The 19,588-nt window shown below is 43.3% G+C and overlaps 1 protein-coding gene across 1 annotated transcript in view; it reads left to right on the top strand.

Moving 5' to 3' along the window:
- Positions 1 to 19,588, top strand: part of ASAP1 (ArfGAP with SH3 domain, ankyrin repeat and PH domain 1) — a 331,802-nt gene that overhangs the window by 150,280 nt on the left and 161,934 nt on the right. The window lies entirely within an intron of this gene.

Genomic DNA, 19,588 nt, shown 5'->3' with positions numbered 1-19,588 from the left:
TCCCTTTTGCATCCCCGTAGCATTTGAGCACTTCCTGTTCTCCTATTAAGCGCCGGTGCATACATTATTTCATTTGATCATTGTAATAGCCTTGTTGAGGTGGCAGCTCTTAATCCTGTTCAGCAGAGAGAGAAACTGAGGCAAGAAGTTACATAAGAAGTTTCCTAACAAGTGGTTTGAATCCAAAGCTGAGGCTCTGACCGCCCTCATAAACTTGCCCTCCTACACGGCATACCCCTCTGCACTCATGTGATGGATATTATACCTTCGCTTTCCTGTCTACGAACTTACTGAGGTCAGAGAATGTGTTTACTTACTTTTGTACTCTTGGCACCTAAAACAAGGCAGGCACTCAGGAAGTGTCTGATAAAGGAAGTAAATGTGAATGTGTTTCATTTTTCCCCCAGCTTATGTGTAGATTTTTTTTTTTTTTTTTTTTGCCTCTTTCTAGTTAAATTCTCTTGTGGTCCTATTTGGGAATAAGGTTTTTTTTCTCTTTGGGTAGCCATCTGTATTATAGAAAGGGGAAAGGCACTTAAAATATTTAGCCTTTCAAATTGCCAAAGGAGATCTTACTAAGTGTTCATAATTACATCACGAGTCAGGATGGATAATGGATATCCATGCGGAGCGCAGACGGTCTCGGTTTTATTGCAGTTGGTAGACCTTAAGCAGTTTCAGATGAGATTTTTAAAATGTTTTGATTCAATTGTTTTTGCAAGTAGACTGATAGTAATTAAGCCGTTTTTCAAAAAGGAAGGATAAATATACAAATACAAATGAAATTTATAGTTTTGACTAAGGCATCTAAAATACGGACTCGCAATATCATTTTGTTTGTTTCTTCTCTTTTCCTTATTTGGTACAATAAGGAGAGAAATGATTATTTGCCAGATAGATTATTGAATTCCTGGAACACTATATAATTGCAGAGTCTTAGATACCTCTGTGTTGATAGTGTGATGAAAGCAACTTGGATTATAATTCATCTATACCGCCAAATACAGAACGTGTATAAGATGCAGAGTCTCTTAGAGGAAAATGAGCTAATGTGTGCCATTGGCTGTGATCTTGATTCCTGGGCCGCCCACATACCATCGTATAGATGAGTCTCAGAACAGGATGAATGCAATTGCTTTTTGAAAAAAAATTTTTTTAACTTTTGATAAATATTCCAGGCTGAAAAACTGAAGCAGTGCATTAAGTTGTTGCATCATAGTCCCCAGACTTTGAGATAAAGCCTCTGTTCTCAGAAAGCTCTGGCATAATTAAGAAATCAAGAACCGAAGAAAGTCTCCCCTTCCCCGAAAGTCAAGTTTCAAGTTCAGTTAATAAGTATACATCAATCTTTCTATGGACAAAATCCAGCAGTCATGATGGCATTGACCGTAAAGAGATTTGTAAAAACTTAAAAGCAGGAGGACAAGCCATAAATGGTAGGGAATCATTGCTTCTGTGGGTCTGCAGGGCTCTAATCCTGCTAGCTACCTTTTATTGAGTGCCAGGCTTATTTATTCCTTCCAACAGCCCTCTGGGAATGCCCAGTTCTACAACCAGGTAATTGAGTCATTGAGATGAAATAACCTGTCCAATGTCTTGCGCCTCAGGTTGTCTGACCCCAGACCTCTGTTCTTCTGTCCAACAATGCCACACCAAGTACGATGCTTTTTTGGTTGGATACACATACACATAGTCAGAACCTACTTGTTATTTGGAAAAATAACATGTTTCTTATATGTTATTTGGAAAAAGTGATTCTATAAACACACACATTCATTCAGCCATTCTTAGACAAACCAGTGACTGTTAACACTACATGTGTTCTGGGTTACTTTAAGTGGAATGATGCTGTTAATGCCTAAGAACAGTAGACCAACATTTACATCGCCTTGTTGTTTGTAAATTTCAGTAAAAATTGAAATGTGGTTGAATTCTAATGTCGAAAACTAAATTCCCTTTTGATACTCTTCCCAGCTCCTGATAAATAATTGTTCTGAATTTTAAGTAACTGGATAATTTTTATGATTTCATTACAACTTTTCATTTTTAAACAGAATGTCTGATGAGTGTTTATGTACCTCTCTTCCACTTTCCTATTGCCTTTTATTGCCTTGGATAAATAACTACGGCTTGAAGCTGGAAGAGTTCATTGTAGTGACTAAATTATATTGCATGAGTCATGCTTTAAGAACAGTCTAGTCCCGATATACTCATGGTGCTGACATGATTGGCTTCTGTCAGTCACAGGAGAGACTGTCGAGAACTCCTTCGAGCGCTAGTGCTGATTTGAGAAGACTTAGTTGTCAAAAATGCCATAATCATTATCACAATTAGACTCTATCCCCTTAACCTGCTCAGGGTTTCAGGGAAGTATAATCACAATGAATACATAGCACACTAGTTTTCTAAATTTGTACTCTAGGCCAGAGGTCAGTCACCAGTTTTATGAGGATGGATTTTTCTGATATCCATAGGTGAGGAATAAAGAAGGTTTTAAAAAGGGACAAGGAATATTAAAAAGAGTACTGGTAAAATAATCCTCGTTCAAGTCCAACTGCACTACTCACTGGTGTTGTGACCTTCTTTTAAGGCCCTTGATCCCTCTGAACCATGGTTTCCTTATCGGCAACATGAAGGCAAGAACATCAGCCCTGCCTGTCTCTTGTTGATGATCACATAAAATGCATGTTCGCGTGGCAGTTTGAGAAATTCTGTAACAGCAGAAAGGTACTGAACTGAGACCCAGACTCAGGTTTCTAGTCTGGTTCATAGTCGATGTTCACCCAGAGTTAGATCCCATCTCTTTTTAGCCTCAGGTTTGATAGTGGTTATTAGTTCAAGGGGGGCGGTGGGTTCCACACAGAGCAGAGTCATTCTTGGCCATGGATGCCCCAAACTACTCCGTGGACCAGCTCCCCGCACTTAGCACCATATGCCCTTCCTCCCTGCTTTCACTTCTCTCTCTTTCTCTACGACTTTATCTTTTACTCTTTCTAATCTCTCTTCTAGAAATTAGCGAATATTTTTACAGTTGAGAGACCTAGAAATCATCTAGTCAAATCTGTTTATTTTTTAGATGAGGGAACGAAGGCCAAGAGGTTAGCGTATTGCTCAAGAGCCCGCAGCTAGTAAGCAGCCAAGCTGGTGAACCCTGTATGCTCAGTTTCGAAAGCAAATCTGTTTTCCCCACATCATGCTGCTTTTAAAATTTTGTTCCCATGGAATGGGGCTCCCCCACCCCCATTTAAAAATATGGTTACATATCTCTGCAGAAGTGGGTTTCTAACACCTGCCATTCACTTTCAGTGTGGCGTGAGCCAGGTCCTCCTATTTCCTGGTTTTCATGTTCAGGGCTCCACCTGAGACAGCTTGATCCATCTTGCAGAGAAGCAGATCGTGGCAGAAGATGTGGGTATTTCAGAACCCCTAACACTGGGTGTATTATTCAGACCTTCATGAGAAAAGAGTAATTTCCTTTGCCTCCTCCATGTATTTCTGGGGTAAAGCAACCACAAAGTTCAGAGGAAAGTGTAGGATTTGTGTACTTCTGTTAATTTTTTTTCTCTCGCAATCTCATTGAGAATGAGAGTGCTGGAGGTTTGGGGGTTTCCTTTTACCTGACAAGCAGGTAGACTAAGTCAGAAACCAGGATCTGTTGTCCTTACTAGGTGTGTGAACTTCTAGAACTCCCCTCACTTCGGCTTTCTCATCTGTGAAATGTGTCTGAAGCCTCCTGCCTTGTTTGTCTCCTTGAGTTCTGGTTCTGCCCTGAGCATGGTTCCTGGGTAGGGTCAAAGGATGCTGGGTGGTCCAGAAGCAACAGTGGTTTCTCTTGTAGTCCACCCCTGCGTTAGATTTAGATTTACCAAAGATATCTCATGCATGTGGATTAAGTACCTGAGGAATTATTTTGGGTATTTTTGTCCTTTATCTCGAATATGTGTATTCCCCAGCTACAGAACCTGGTGGTATGTATTGAAAAGAAAGAAAAGACAAAAGAAACGTTGATTTGCGTGGAAGACATTTGCAGAGAAAGAAGATTGTTTTCTCATTGGCAGATATTGTCTTCATGTGTTTCTAATGAAACAGAAGCCATTGGGTCCCTGGTTTATTTCTTTGTTTCCACTCTGACGTTGTTGATGTCAGCAAAAAATGTGGGTTTGTTTTTTGGAGAGGGTCATGTTTGCTTTTTCCATTTAGCATAGGAATGGTGGATCCTACCTGCCACACCCCTCTAAAATAACAAAATATGTCTAGAATATGGAATGTGACTACAGCTTTCTGTGGTCGGTTAGATCCAGTCTGAGGATCTGGACTCAGAAAGTTCTTTGGGGGGGGGGGGGGGCGGGGCTTGGGTGGCTCAGTCGTTGAGCGTCTGCCTTCAGCTCAGGTCATGATTCCTGGGATCGAGCCCCGCATCGGGCTCCCTGCTCCATGGGAGGGCTGCTTCTCCCTCTCCCTCTGCCCCCGCTTGTGTTCCCTCTCTCGCTGTGTCTCTCTCTGTCAAATAAATAAAATCTTTAAAAAAAAAAGTTCTTTTGGAAATGCTTATGTAACTAGTGACAAACGGCGCATAACACTGCCTAATAATCATTTACTGTGCTTGTTCCCTTCTTACTATCTACTTAATATCGTATGGAATTGAGGAGCCCATAGTTTTAGGATGTTAGTGCTAATTTACATATGTTGTTATGAACGTGGCCCTTGGATTTTCTTCAGCACAGGGAGAATAAATGTTCAACCTCACTGAGAACCAGTGCACTTAGGATTTCTTCCTTTCCTTGCTGAGAGTCCGTTTTTTTGCCCAGCTGAGCTCCACCCAGATGGGGCAGGCTTGCTGCACTCCTGACGTCTCTGTGGATGCCGTTTGTCACTAGAGAGCTGTCCTGCCGATTTCAGCGAGATGGGCGCACAGACGCCTGCCGCGCTCAGTCAGCAGACACGTTCTGAAGCCGAAGACGACATTTATGTAATCTGGGGACAAATTTGGAAACTCCTGTGAGAAATCTCACAGAAATCATTTCCAAATGTGAGCTAATAGGGGCTGCCTTTTGTGATATTTTCTAAAGTATTTGAAAACCATTTCTGTATCTGTACTTCCTTTATTCCCACCCATCAGACTCTCCTTTCTGGTGACATGTTGTCAGATTTTGAGTACTGTGACACCAATTTTGGATTTCTGTCGTGAGAACACTTAAGTATCCCGTTGCTTACTTTGTGTGTGCCTTTCTGGCTTTAAAATTTTTTGGGTTTGCTTATATATATTTTTTAAGATTTTATTTATTTATTTGACAGAGACACAGCGAGGGGACACAAGCAGGGGGAGTGGGAGAGGGAGAAGCAGGCTCCTGGCTGAGCAGGGAGCCCGATGTGGGGCTCGATCCCAGGACCCTGGGATCATGACCTGAGCCGAAGGCAGACGCTTAACAACTGAGCCACCCAGGCGCCCCGGTTTTGCTTATATTTTTAAAGACGGGATTGTCTATAAACATTTTTCCATGTGGCAGAAATGGAATTGATACTCTGAATTTGTTTTTGTTGTATTAATTCAATTTTCTGGTTCTTTCACCTGGACTCAACTTTGCTTTATCTTTCTTGTTGTCTTAAACTCACTGGACATGAAGGGCTAGCATGGCTTAAGGTCATTGGTGTGTTTCCCTTGTTGCCTGTGGACATGCCCTGGCGGCCTCCTTCTATCCTTGCTGCAGAGGGGTCATCACCTGGGAGGTGAATGGCCCAGCAGCATGAGACAGAGACAGTTCAGTTCCTCTTGCGCCCTGATCCTGTGGGGCTGCGGCTTTCTCCTCAGTCTGATTCGGGTTCCTGAGGCCTGCGGTCCTCAGCCAGAACATGTATTGTAACTCCTCCCTCCTGGAGGTTCTGATCTGGGCAGGCTGGTGTGGGGTCCCGGTGTCTGCATGGAAGAGCTCTCACAGGCGAGTCTGATGTGGCAGGTGCCCCGTTGGCCAGGCCCCATTAACTAATGGGGCCTCCCAAAGACGAAACACGGGTGAGGAGTTGAGACGCATTCCTTCCAGCCTCGGGACGGGCCTCCCTCAGCAGGAGGCCCAGTCAGTCGGTCCACCCTCTGCTACTGGCTCATTTAGTTCCCTCTCTGCCACTGCCCTTCCGGCACCATCCGTGAGCTACCCATGCCTCTGCTTCTGCAGCTTGCCTTCTCTTGACTCCGTTCCTGCCTCATGGTGGAAGGTCACTCATGCTGCCACAGAGCTTTTTCCCGAGCATGCGCCTTTCCACTTTTGGCTCACATACACAAGTGCCATGTTCTTTTTCTCAGATTGGGTTGGGCCTGCAAGTCACACTTACCTCTGCTTGGTAAGAATTTAGGTCAGGTGCTCACCCCAAATGTTCACAGCTGTGCTGGGCTGCTGACACAGGAGGCCCTGGGGTGGATCTGTCCAGGACTCTCATGCTGGCTTTTTTTCATTTTCAGGGTGCCTGTCAGTAACATGGACCATCAGTGTCTTAGCCAGTTCACCCTTTGTATTTCATGGTGGGGTGTAGTAGACAAGACCCCACATTTTGAATTAAGAGTTAAAAGTTCCAGTCCTAGCTCATACACTTGTTAGGATGATCTGGGGCAAGTCATTCAGCCTTTCTGGGTTCTGCTGCTTCCTTTATAAAATGGGGGCTAATACAGCTTTTCTCACAGTAATAATGTGGGATGTATGTGAAGTTGTTTTATAAATTGTCACAGAAATAGAGGAGATTGTTGTTAATAGCCGCGGTAGTACAGAAACCCACCCTTGTTTCCTGAGGACTTCCCCCACCCCCACCCCCACCCCCGCTTTATTGAGGTGTAATTGACACATAGCACTGGGTAAGTTGAAGGTGTACAACACAGTGATTTTATTTATGTATATCATGATTGCCACAATAAGGTTAGTTAACACATCCATCACCTCACATAGTTACAATTAATTGTATGTGTGTGTGCGTGTTGAGAACTTTTAAAATCTACTCTTAGCCACTTTCAAATAGACAATTCAGTATTATTAACTACCGACACCACGCTGTACCTTATATCCCCAGAACTTAGTCATCTTACAACTGGGAGTTTATGCCCTTTGATCCCTCCCCCACCCCCCACCCTTGTTTTTTTTTTTAACAGATGAGGAACTGGGCTCTGGGGGTGTGCAATGCCTAGGACACCATACCTTGTTAATAGCAATGCCAGACCTAGAAGCCAGGCCCTCAGGGGTGTTTTTATATCTTTTATCAGTGCAGAGCACCCATTCATTCATAGAAGGTCCTGAGTCTGAATCTTTTTCTTTTTTTTTTTTAATTTTTTAATTTATTTGACAGAGAGAAAGACAGCGAGAGAGGGAACACAAGCAGGGGGAGTGGGAGAGGGAGAAGCAGGCTTCCTGCTGAGCAGGGAGCCCGATGCGGGGTTCAATCCCAGGACCCTGGAATCATGACCTGAGCCGAAGGCAGACGCTTGACGACTGAGCCACCCAGGCACCCCTGAATCTTTTTCTTTTCTTCAGAGAGGCTTGCTTGTTTTTTGGAACTTAACTCTTCCCTTGATCACTCTACCTTAGAATCTGTTTCTGGAGTCTCTGATGAAGTCCAGACATTACCAGGACATTGACTTCTGTAAAAATGTAGCTAGAATTACCTTTAGCTTGATTATAAGTACCCATGTCCCTTTCCAGTTGTTCTAGATAATATATGGAATATAAATACTATATACTATTTATGGAATACAGTTTTCCACATGCCTTTTCTATTGTAAAATTAGAACAAAGAAGCAAATGGTAGATCTATCTAGTCTCTAATATGGTTCTTTTAGTCACCATTTTATTTCTCAGAGTGAGCACTTAGCTCTGTGCATTCCCATGTTTCCAAAGTGCTTTCTGGCTCCCGTGCTGGCCATGAGGAGAGCTTTTGCATACAAGCAAGCCAGGATGTCTCAGGGGGACTGGTAATTGAGAGAGGGGTATTGACCTTGTGGTCATCAGTCTGAATGTGCCTAAGTGAGTAGCGGCCCAAAGCCGTTACTGCAGCCTTCCAGGAGTCTTTAATAAATGAATTAGTGGGCTTTCTGTAGCTCTTGATGACCTGGAGAAAGCCTCATAAGGCTTCATTTGTTCACCCATTTATTTTCTTCTGTTGGGGCCAGAAATCTAATTCCATGTGCGGAAATCTCCCCGCTGTGGGTTTCAAAGCACTTGGAAGAGGAGAGGAGTTGTCATTTGTTGACTGTCTTCTTAGTGCTAGGAGCTTTGTATACTCTCTGATTTCATTCTCTCTAAAGCTCTAGATGTGGTTATGATTTATACCCTCCTGTTTTACAGATGAAGCCACAGAGTCTAAGAAAGTTTAAAAAAACAGCCTAAGCTCATCCAGAGACAAAGTACACAGTATCTTAACATGGAGCGATAGTGTGAAGAGTCTGCCTGTATGCCTCAGCAAGGGGTCCCTACGGGGAAAAGAGAGGTTCACTGTCCATTTCCACCTACAAGTGCGGGGGAAATGAGAACTACAGGAGGCCATTGAGGAGGACTTTAAGAGCTGCGTTTGACTCCTTTGGTTCACTTTGACACACATCTACTCTGTGCCTGGTACTGAGCTAATGAGGAAAAGGAGTACATTGCCATTTGCTCATCTTGCTCCCAAGGAAATGGACTCTTATTGATCAGATTTGAATGAAATAGTATATCATCAGGTGTTAATTCCCAGGGTACATCCCTTATAATGAATGCTTTGGGAGGTAGGGGGAAGAGAGAAGTTGCCATATCACATTGATATTCTTCGGCACAAGGAGGAGTTTAAGCATCCCTTTTACTGTTCTCCATTTAAGAAACTTGGGCATACCAAAAGGTAAATGATGGTTCAAGATAGATTGAGTGATCCAGTGCAAGGGTCTAGACCAGAAACCATAGCTTCCCGATGCTTCAGCCTGGTTCTCTGTCAACTAGATATTGTCTTCTCTCTACCAAAGAAAACCCAGCCTCCCCATTTCTGCACTGTCACCCCATAAAACAGGCTGCCATGTACACTGTGAAGATGTGGCCTCTCTGAAAGGAAGTCAAGATATGCTGCAGGGCCCATGTTCCATGCCTCGGTGACAGGCCGGTCACTCCGTCCCCCCGCAGTCACAGCAATCTGCTTCCCTGTCCGAGTCTCAAGGCCTGCCTTTCTGATGCGGTGCTTTTCAAGGGGAGGCAGTGCAAGCAGGGATGTGCACATCAGCATGAGGAGAATGAAACGATGATCGCGCGTAAGGTGCTCCGGGTTATGGCATTTTATACACCAGAGGAATTTCCTGCAGCATTTCCCCTTCTCAGAGGGAGAAACTCAGGACCAACCCAGATAGACGCCTGCCAGGACGGCAAAGCCAGTTAGTGGCTGAGGCAGGACCGGAACCGAGGCCTTGTCGCTCAAAGGCCCAAGTTGTGTACCTGCCCCACCTTCTTCATCCCACAGAGGGTGCTGGGGCCAACGGGATTTTGAACAAGTCTTAGGGGTCAGGATAATGAGCTTTGTGATCAGAGCTGTCAGATACTCTGTGCCGCCTGCACCCATCCAGGGCAGTGAGCACAACCCTGGTTGCACGTCACAGTCACCTGGGGAGCTTTAAAAACCTGCCTGGGCCCCACCACAGGCCAGTTGAAACCACTTCGGGTCCTCCTGCAAGTGTGATCTATCTCACCAAAGATGGTCTGTCATCTTAGTGTGACATTGCAAGGTTTTCTCCAAGTGCCATCAGGATCCCCAGGGGTGCCAGTTAAGAAACAGATCCAGGGTCCTGTCTTTTTCTACTCAGTATGATCTTTTGGTGTCAGGAGCCCGGCTTCCGCATTTATAGCAAGTTCACCTGGTGATTCTGATGCAAAACAGTGTTCTGGACTTGGTTTGTTTTTCTTCTAGTCCACCTTGACAGGCCCCTACGGACCCCTCCCACCACTCTGCTTCTGCTCCTTTCCCTTCTGCATTGCCACATCTGGAGTGGAGGAAAGCAGGCAGGACCCTGCTTTGGCAAGGGCCTCTGAACTTCAGGGTTTTAGATTGAATGGCTTTTCTCCTTCGTAAGGGAAAGAGATTTAGAATATAGGCTTTCTCCATATTAATTTTAAAACGATGAGTGCTGATTGCAACACTAAAATCTTCTTTTTTTTTTTAAGAAACTATATATTGAGCTGTTGGGCAATAAGCAGTGGGATCATATCTTTCTCCATTAGCCCATCCTTTTTTGAGCTTCATTTGTGAAGTTACCCTTTGCAGCATCACTAGAAACCCAGCTATCGCCTGGCAGTCAGCAGTGACTTCGACATACCAGAAAAAGTGTCCCACTTTCCTCTCAAATATGCAGGGATCCAACAAAGCAGTGATATTAGAAAAAATGTACTAGCAGTTACTAGCAATATTCTCAAAAAGGAAAGTGACAATATTTCTCCCTTCTAAGTTTATACTCGTTTTTTTCTTTCTGGCTCTAGGATTTTGTTTTGTGCTTATTACAAAGCAAACAAAATGGGTGTGCTCTTGCTCTGTGTAATGATATTCCACAGATAAAGAAAACAATTTATTTATTTATTTATTTTTTAAAGATTTTATTTATTTATTTGAGACAGAGAGAATGAGAGACAGAGAGCATGAGAGGGAGGAGGGTCAGAGGGAGAAGCAGACTCCCCGCCGAGCAGGGAGCCCGATGCGGGACTCGATCCTGGGACTCCAGGATCATGACCTGAGCTGAAGGCAGTCACTCAACCAACTGAGCCACCCAGGCGCCCAAAGAAAACAATTTAAATGAAGGACAAAAAACCTCCTCAGGAATGCACAACTGCAAAATGCATTTCCGTCTGACACCTTCTGAAACTTGTAATTTGAAAATTTCACATTTTTAAGAAAAATACTGCTTATAGCCCCTCTTCAAATTTATCCTCGTAGATATGGGGATTCCCTTAGTGTTTGTGCACCTGTCTTCTGCTTGCTGACTGTATTTTGTCTTCATATCATTAATTTTGTGTAAGCTAGTAAGATCAGAGATGTGCTCGTGCAAGTTTTAGAGCTGTGGACTTGGGAGAGGTTCCTCCTTTTCCCAACCCTGCCACCATAAATGACCCTTGTTATTGTGATCTATAACCATTCATTCAGTTTTCTCTTTACATTGCTCTGGTATTATATAAAGGTTTGTGATATCTGTTCTAAAATCTATGCAATACTGAAAAACAAACAGATTTATCATAGGATACAGTGCACATTATGATTTAGTTGGATTTTCTGAACGTTGAGGACTGAAGGAAAGATGAACAGGCCTGGAAAACAAATGGAAAAGTGATATTTGAATTTTCAGATGACTTTTAGCAAGTTACTTAATTTTTCTAACTCTGTTTCTTCACTGTAAAACAAATCTAGCATCATTACTTCATCAGGAGGACTATTTAGGGATTGAGAATATTCATGTAAAGCACTTGGCTCATAAGACTGAGGGTAGGAAGAGCAAGATGAGCCTAACAAATCTCGGTTGAATATGAATCACCATCTGGAAACAACTCTAAGGCTTTCTAACACAGACCACTCTGTGACCAAAGGTCTGAATTTGTGCCTTGAGCGGAATTGTCCTTGTTTTTGTCATTGTTCTTCTGAAATATGTCAACTGGTTGTATAACATACATTCAGATGGGAAGGAGGCTATCCCGAAACACTCTAGCATGCACCTTCCTCCAACCAACCAACGCAAGCGATGGACAACTAAATAAAGAATGTAAAGTTAGGCCTGAAATAAATGCTAAGGATTTATTAAGGATCAGTTCATTCAACCTATTAGTAACTTAGTAATTCTTGCTTTTTTTTTCTTCCAGAATAAAGATAGGCAGTTTTTATTCCCACAGAGATTTTCTGCATTATAAAAACAAGAAAGTGGAAAAAAAAATGAAAACCGGACAAAGTGGCACACAGTTGTTGTAAGTAGGAGACAGGAGAATGGTAAACTAAATTTAGTAATCCAGGAGTGGAGATAATCATGTAAAAAATAGGTAGTTTCAATGAGGACCATTTTTTAATATGAAATCCCAATAGTGAAAGCAAGTTTAACTCAGTGGATGATCGACCCAATAGTTTGCTTAGTTCCATTTAAAAAAATCTCATGGCTTCTATCATGTTTCTGAAGGATGCAAAAATAGAAGACCAAGAAATATGGTGATGTGGGTTGGTAGGTGTTGGAAACTCCATTTCAAAGTTAGATGAGTAGTAGCCTGAGCATCTGAGCTCTGCGTGTAGAAATGGCAGAAATGCTACTGATTTTGTTCCTTTCACTCGTTTCACCTTGAGATTGTAAATACTCTTTTTACCAGAACTCTGTAAGGTATAACTTCTGGGTAGAGAAGAACAAATACTTTGGAATGATGTGGCATACCAGCAGTCCAGTGTCTTCATAGCATATCATTACCTTTTTTTTAAGAGCAGAGTGAGGCTGAGGATACGTAGGGGGAAAACTGCCACTTTAACACATGTGCTGAAGGATCCCTTTTTGTCTGGGTCTGGGGCACATGTTAGTAGGTAGCTCCTTAGTCCTGCTGGGTCTTAAGAGCAGCCTCACTCCAGTTGGAAGAATGAGGACTGGGGAGTGAGGAGGTTTGCTGCTCACAGAGCAGGTGAGACAAGTTCAAACAGCCTGGCAGCTGGCTCTGCGAGTCAGCGAGGGTGTTGCTGGGGGCGCAGAAAAGCGGTTCTTGCCGGTGGACAGTGTGGTCCTCAAACTGCTGTCAGGTGGCCTGGGAGCCAGTGGAAGAGACTGTGATTTGTTTGGCCAAGCAGCTTGTTGAGCATTTTGTTTCTGTGTTGGTGAATCATCTGAAGCCGTGAGATGGACTCCTTGGGTGTTGGTTATAGGAAAGACTTCTCTTTCAAATTAGGAAGATGAATGTCAGTCACTAGGAAATATTAACTTGAGCAGACCAGAGAAAAGGCTTTTAAAGGTAGAGAGAGACACCAGAATAAAATCTGTAGCTCTTGTTGAATTAAGCATTGTTATTGTTTGCCTCCCTCTGTTTTCCTCTTATTTTTCCTTCCCTTCCCCTATGTACATCTGCTTTGTTTCTTAAATTCCACATAAGAGTGAAATCATATGTTATTTGTCTTTCTCTGACTTTTTTTTTTTTCTCTTCTTTTAAAGATTTTATTTATTTATTCATTAGAGACAGAGAGAGAGAGAGAGAGGCAGAGGGAGAAGCAGGCTCCCAAGGAGCAGGGAGCCCAATGCGGGACTCGATCCCAGGACCCTGAGATCATGACCTGAGCCGAAGGCAGACGCTTAACGACTGAGCCACCCAGGCGCCCCTGTCTTTCTCTGACTCTTAACTCGAGGAAACAAACTGAGGGTAGCTGGGGGTGGGGAGAGGGTAGCTGGGGGCGGGGAGAGGGTAACTGGGTGATGGGCATGAAGGAGGGCACTTGATGGAATGAGCACTGGGTGTTCTATGCAACTGATGAAATCACTGAATTCTACCTCTGAAACTAATGATACAGTATATGTTAATTAAATTGAATTTAAATACAAATTTTTAAAAAATAATTAACATTGTTGTTTCTCCCAGCAGCTTCTACCTGCTGGACAGAAATTACCTTCCTAAGGTAACTGTGTTTTGGAGGGGCTTTGTGTGTTTCTTTTGTTTTTTAAACTCAGATGTGAAGACCAAATTGCCTTCTCCCAAAGAAATATACAGGGTGAAGATCTGGCCTAGGCCATTTCATTTTTATGCATTTTTGAGTTGAAAGAATATGTTTATTCACATAAAGCAAGATAGCAAAATGAAAAGCTTTTTGACTTGTATAAGAAACTTGTCTGCAAAACTAGTTATCCAATTAACCTTTTTAACAAGGGAAGTTATTTCCTTATACTTCTACACACAGAGCTGTTTCTGTGTTAAAGATCACAAAGACTTGAATGTCAGAATCAGGCAGCATCCAGAGTATAAGGGACTTAAGAAATACACTAGTCAGACTGCAGATTATAATGCATTATTAGTGGGTCATGAAATGAATTTAGTGCTTTTTACTGAAAAATAGTTCGATCTTACAGGAGGGGAAAGCCTAGGTCCAAATAAGGGAGTGACTTCATTTAGACCTTTTGTCTTGGATGTTTGATTACTTATACTTTGAGGTAATGCCTCAAAATACGGAGTCTTGGGTTCTAGGAGCCCACATTTGTCCTCATCTGATCCAGAGAACAAATGATACAACAATTAAAAATAACCCACCCTATCCTGAAATGGCTGCAGAGGCCTGCTCTTCTCACCAGCAGCCCTACTCACCCAAGACAGGGACACAGCTGATAGTGACCCTGAGGCTACCACCCACCATCTGGGTAGAGGCCTGTCTGTAGTTAGGAAGCAGATACCTCTGGTGCCCAAAGAGCGAGCCAGCTCCATGCTTTTACCAGAACCCCTCAAGGCTGAGATGATCACCACGTCTAGGTGAAACTCCCGCAGATGGCATGCATTACCTGAGCTGCAGTTTTGCACTGGGCACACATGTTTACCAGCCTTGTTTCTCTCCTGCTGTTGCCCCTCCGAGCATATGTAAATAGCCATTTGAATGGTCACTACCTGTATTCCCAGGACGACATCCTGTTAGCAATTTTTTGTCCACTTCGTTGCAGCTAGAGGTACAGTCAGGGTCACACAGTGGCTGTTTTATTTGGAAACCCTATCACAGAAATGCGCATTGGCATTCTGTCTTTGGCTGTGTGGGTAATTCTGAAAACCTTGGATTTTACTTTCAAATTCATCCACAGCTACACCAAGCTCTGCCTTTTTCCTAAGTCTGAAGAATGCATCCCAGACAAAAGGCCAATTTCAGTTGACCTTAATTCTCCCTCTGCGGCATTCCTTTAGTTCTGTGTGTTTGAAATTCAAGGCCTCTGCTGGTTTCAAGAACACTTTTTTAAAAGTCTAAAACAGAAATGTATTATTGGACTGATAATGCCTCACGGAGGCCAATAATGGTTTTATGTACAAGCCACAGTACTTCTTTTGTTAGCAGTTTAAGTGCCTTTGACTGTTCCTTCTCCTCCTCCCCCCGCCTCAGGTTTCTTGAATCATGCTAAGTAACTCGATATTGCTCTTGTCCTGCGTAATGTCAGCTAACATTGGCAAAATTGTTGGGGAATGCTTTGGGAGAGAGCATTGAGTTTAACAAACAGTAGTAGAATTTTGTGGACACTGCAAATGATTCTTGAACTGCAGAATTCAGTTATCTGAAGCCTTCTTATCAAGAAGCCTGAAATGCTTCCCTCCTCCTCCCAAATTTAGTATACCATGCAACAATAATGAATTTTTAAAAATATTTGGAGAGTCAAGATCAGCCATGATCCCATTACCCTAACCAAACTATGTTTAGTTATTACTTTTCAGTCTTTGTTGCTCGCATACATTTTTTTAAACAGTTGCCACTCCAAATTTTTCTTTTTCATTTTATCAAATAGCACAAATATTGCTCTATAGTTTTTGTGTTTGTTATTTTAAGGACCATATAATAGCATCATCACATAGATGTTTCTTAATTTACTAAAGCCATTTCAATGTTATAAGTCTCCAGAGATTGCCTGCATTTTGGCTGACACCGTGAGTGCAGTAATCCACTTCTTTGGGTCATTAGCCAGTTGTCCCCTATTGAGTGATCTCCCTGGGATGCTTTCCCAGAAGGGAGATTCTTGGGCACAGGGGATGGAGCGCCATCTTTTGGAACTTGAGCTGCCATATTGCTGTGTCAAATGTTGTGTAAGTAACCCCAGTGGCCCCAAAGAAGGGCCATGGTTTTTGGAGAGACGACTCTTTTTTTTTTTTTTTTTAATTATTTATTTATTTGGGAGAGAGAGAGTGAGAGAGAGCATGAGAGGGGGGGAGAGGGTCAGAGGGAGAAGCAAACTCCCCACTGAGTGGGGAGCCCGATGTGGGACTTGATCCTGGGACTCCAGGATCACGACCTGAGCTGAAGGCAGTCGCTTAACCAACTGAGCCACCCAGGCGCCCTAGAGAGACTACTCTTAACAGCTGTTCTGGCGGGCTCCCAGCTAGTGGCTTACTGGGTCTCTCTAGAGAGAGGGCCTCACCTTTAACAGACTTCTTAGGATGCAGTTCTCCCCAAGAAGAAAATTAGTCTGAGTTCACTGCTCTTGTGAGGGAAGTGTATCCTACCCAAAGGGCATAAGAGGTCTGGCCCCGGCCCCACCTCCCGCCGACCTCATTGTTTCTGTAAGGATGGGGTAAAGGAATTCCTTCAATATGCAATTCATTTATTAATGTCAAATTGGATTTTTATCAAGGGATAAAGATTTTATCAAGGAATAAAGACTTTTATCGAGGGAGAGAGGCTTCTGCCTAGATACCAGAATGGGTAAGGGCCCGGCTGTAGAGTCAGACTGTCTAGGTTTGATTTCAGCTCCGAATGACGTGGAGGATGTCTGTGGGCAAGGCACTCAGCCTTTCTCATCTGTAACATTGATGTCCTGATCTAATCATCCCCATCACATTAGGTTAGTGGGAGGATTTGATCTGATCCTCTGTCTAAAGTCTTTGCACGGGGTCTTGCGTAGACTACTAAGTGTTCGCTGTCAGTATTATATCATTGCACGTCATTTCTTCCCTGCTCTCCAGAGTCCAAGAATTACTTGAGTACTGTAGCTATTATGAACTCTTTTTCCTTAAATTCCAGTGGCCCCGGGAGCTGGGATGGGGGTTAATGGTGGGCTTTGGTTTAGTAGTGGACTGTGTGCTCTCTACTGGTTTTATATGGGTTTCCCCAAACCAGAGTGTATGGAAGGGGCTGGCTGTACTTATTTGTGTCTGGACAGTGGCTGCCTTCGTCCTGGAGCCTATCGGAGCTACTTGAGATTGGTTGATAAGCCATATATTCTGGAAGGTCAGAGAACTGTGGTGGTTAGCTTTTTCTGTTCCATTGCTTACCCCTCCACTCCTTCCCTCTAGTCTCTCCTTGAGGACTAGCATTGGACCCTCACCTTCTGTCTTCATTGTCTCTGATTATCCCACTTATTCTGTGCTGCATTCTTGGAATAATTTCATCAGGTATACCTTCCACTTCACTAATTCTCTTATCAGCTATGGATAATGTTAACCATTCCTTTGATACTTTAAAAAAAAAAATTTTTGGAAGATCTGTCTAGTATTTTTCACAAGTGTCTATTGTTCATAATATCTTGTTCTTTTCTCATTTTTATTCTTATTTTCAATCTTTTCTTTTTACAAATTGTGTAATCTACTCAATAATTATATACATTAATTCTTAGGGAAATTTGTTTTGTTTCCATTTTTCCATATCTTGTTGATTCTCACTCATGGTGGATTGCTTTCTTTTATGTTTTCTTATTTGGGAAAGATAATGTTCTTATAAGGAAGGCTTTCTCGGTGGGCAGTTAGTATGGCCTGACTGGAGTCCTTACCTTTGAGAGTGGTTTTACGTTGGGTGCTTAAGCTCCAGACCATTTTTGTTTTATTTAATTCTAAAGCATTTTTTAAGACCTCAGACTTACTAAGAGTAGCAGGCACAGTTCACAGAGCTCCCCACCACCACCATCTGAGATTAAATTTTCGACATGAAACACATCACCCCTGAATCACTTCTCAGCTTGAGAGCCCCCATAACATGCAGGTGGACTCACTCACCAGTGCTTACGTAACCTCGGGTAAGACTTCTCTCCCACCAGGGCCTAGACACGGACAGACCAGCCTTCTTTCACCTCCCTGTGCCAGTGGGTACACTTTTCTTTTCCCCAGTTCATACTTTCATTGAAATTAGAGCTTCTCAAGGAGCCTGGCTTTGAGAGGGAATACAGCTCCCTACCTGTGAGTTACCACTTCTTGTCTCTACATAGGTGCTGAAACCTAAGCCCCACCTAGGTTACCAAGAAGTGGAGAAGCCTCCCAGGCCCATGGCAAAATTGGCTCACGACATCTTATTGCTCCGATCTTTCCTCTGTCTTCATTTCCTCCTTTCTTGCAAGTTCACTGTGGATGTTAATCATACTTGATCCAGAAGCTGTACTGTGAGAAGTCCTCCTTTCCTTTTTTATTTTCTGTTGGGGAAAGTGGAGGGAACTCCCATCCAAATCCTGATTGCTTATTTGATTGTTCACATCTACAAACATTTATGAACATCTCCTGTTGTTCTTCCTGTGCTAGGTGCTCTGGGGAGCCGTGGAGGAAACAAGACTTGACCCCTGACACAATTCTTATATAAAACCACCAGTGGCTTGCCTTTGCTTTGAGAAAAGGACCAGATCCTTGGCGGGTTCATGACGTTCTCTGAAAGAGCCCTCCCTCCCTTTTTTTTTAACCCTTCCCCTTGCACGCCAGGGATTCTAATCCATGTAGCTTCTCCTTGCCTGTGCTTGCCCCTCTTTCTTAAAATGTCCTTCCTTTCCTTTGATGCTTGGAGAACGTTTACTCTCCAAAGCCAGGTGGGAACCACCTCCTCTGAGACTGTCTCACTGACCTCCCAAGCAGGGCTTCTCGAGCTCTTTGTGTATAGTTATTATCTTAGGCCGACATACAGTTCGCTTGCGCTGGACTGGTACCGTCACCACCTGGCATGTTTCTGGAAGGAAAGGATTTTATGTTTTTTCATGTTGGTACTCACAGGGAGGGACAAGCACATGACTTAACATATACTAAGCAACTGATACATTCCTGAATGAAATGCAGTATTTGTGTGCAGGAATAGCTAAATAACAATTCAAGAATTACGATTATTACAGTAAAAAAAAAAAAAGTGGTTTAGATAACCATTGTTTTCCAATACTGAGAAGGGTGGAACTGCCGAGGCTGGTGGGCCAGGGGTGGTACTTGGCCCAGTTCTCCAAGCGCTGGCTGGTCTCCCACTAGGGATGCAAGGAGAGGGTCAGGTCAGCGCTAGGAGCAGCACTGCCTTGCTGACTGAGGGGACTGGACAGGCCTCGGAGCCGTGTCTGCTGGGCAGGGTGCTGGTGCTCGTGGAATTGTGGTAGGCCCTGCAGCTTCTTCCCACAGGGGAAATGTGGCAGGGGCCGGGGGCATGAAGCCTCAGCAGTTTTCTCCCACAAGTTAAGAGACCCGGTTGTTTAATCTTGCCGTCTGGCTAGCATTCCTGATTTGATTTGCCTTTGGGTTAAGCCTAACCCTGGTGTTCTCAAGTCTCACTGTCTTTTCTCCCCGTATCTGGAGGAGCACTCAAGAAATGATGTATGTGTCTTTCTGTTTACACCATGTCATGTCCCGGTCACAGGAATCCTCTGCCTTTTCCAGTAGTTGTGGGGTTTTCTCTTCCCTCTGGTTTTAACAGGGGCTGGAGTTTCACAGATGTCAGCATCTACAACACAGAGGTATGCAGCAATAAGAGCAGGTATGAAAATCCTAGGACTGCCATGTTTTACCCGTGCAGCCCTAAACAAGCTGCTTTAGGTTCTCTGAACCTGTTTCCTTACATATGAAATCATGAATAATGCCTACCTTGCAGGGCTGTTAAAAAAAAAAAAAAAAGAAGATTGATGATCTGTGTCAAGTGTCTCTATGTGCCTGGTTCATAGAAGGCACTCAAAATTGATGGTTATTATTCACATGTCATGCAT

This window comes from Leptonychotes weddellii, chromosome 4 (assembly GCF_054177405.1).
Source record: "Leptonychotes weddellii isolate Sample4059 chromosome 4, ASM5417740v2, whole genome shotgun sequence".
NCBI lineage: Eukaryota > Metazoa > Chordata > Mammalia > Carnivora > Phocidae > Leptonychotes > Leptonychotes weddellii.
Note: the sequence above shows the minus strand (reverse complement) of the source record. Positions and strands in the feature narration are given on the sequence as shown.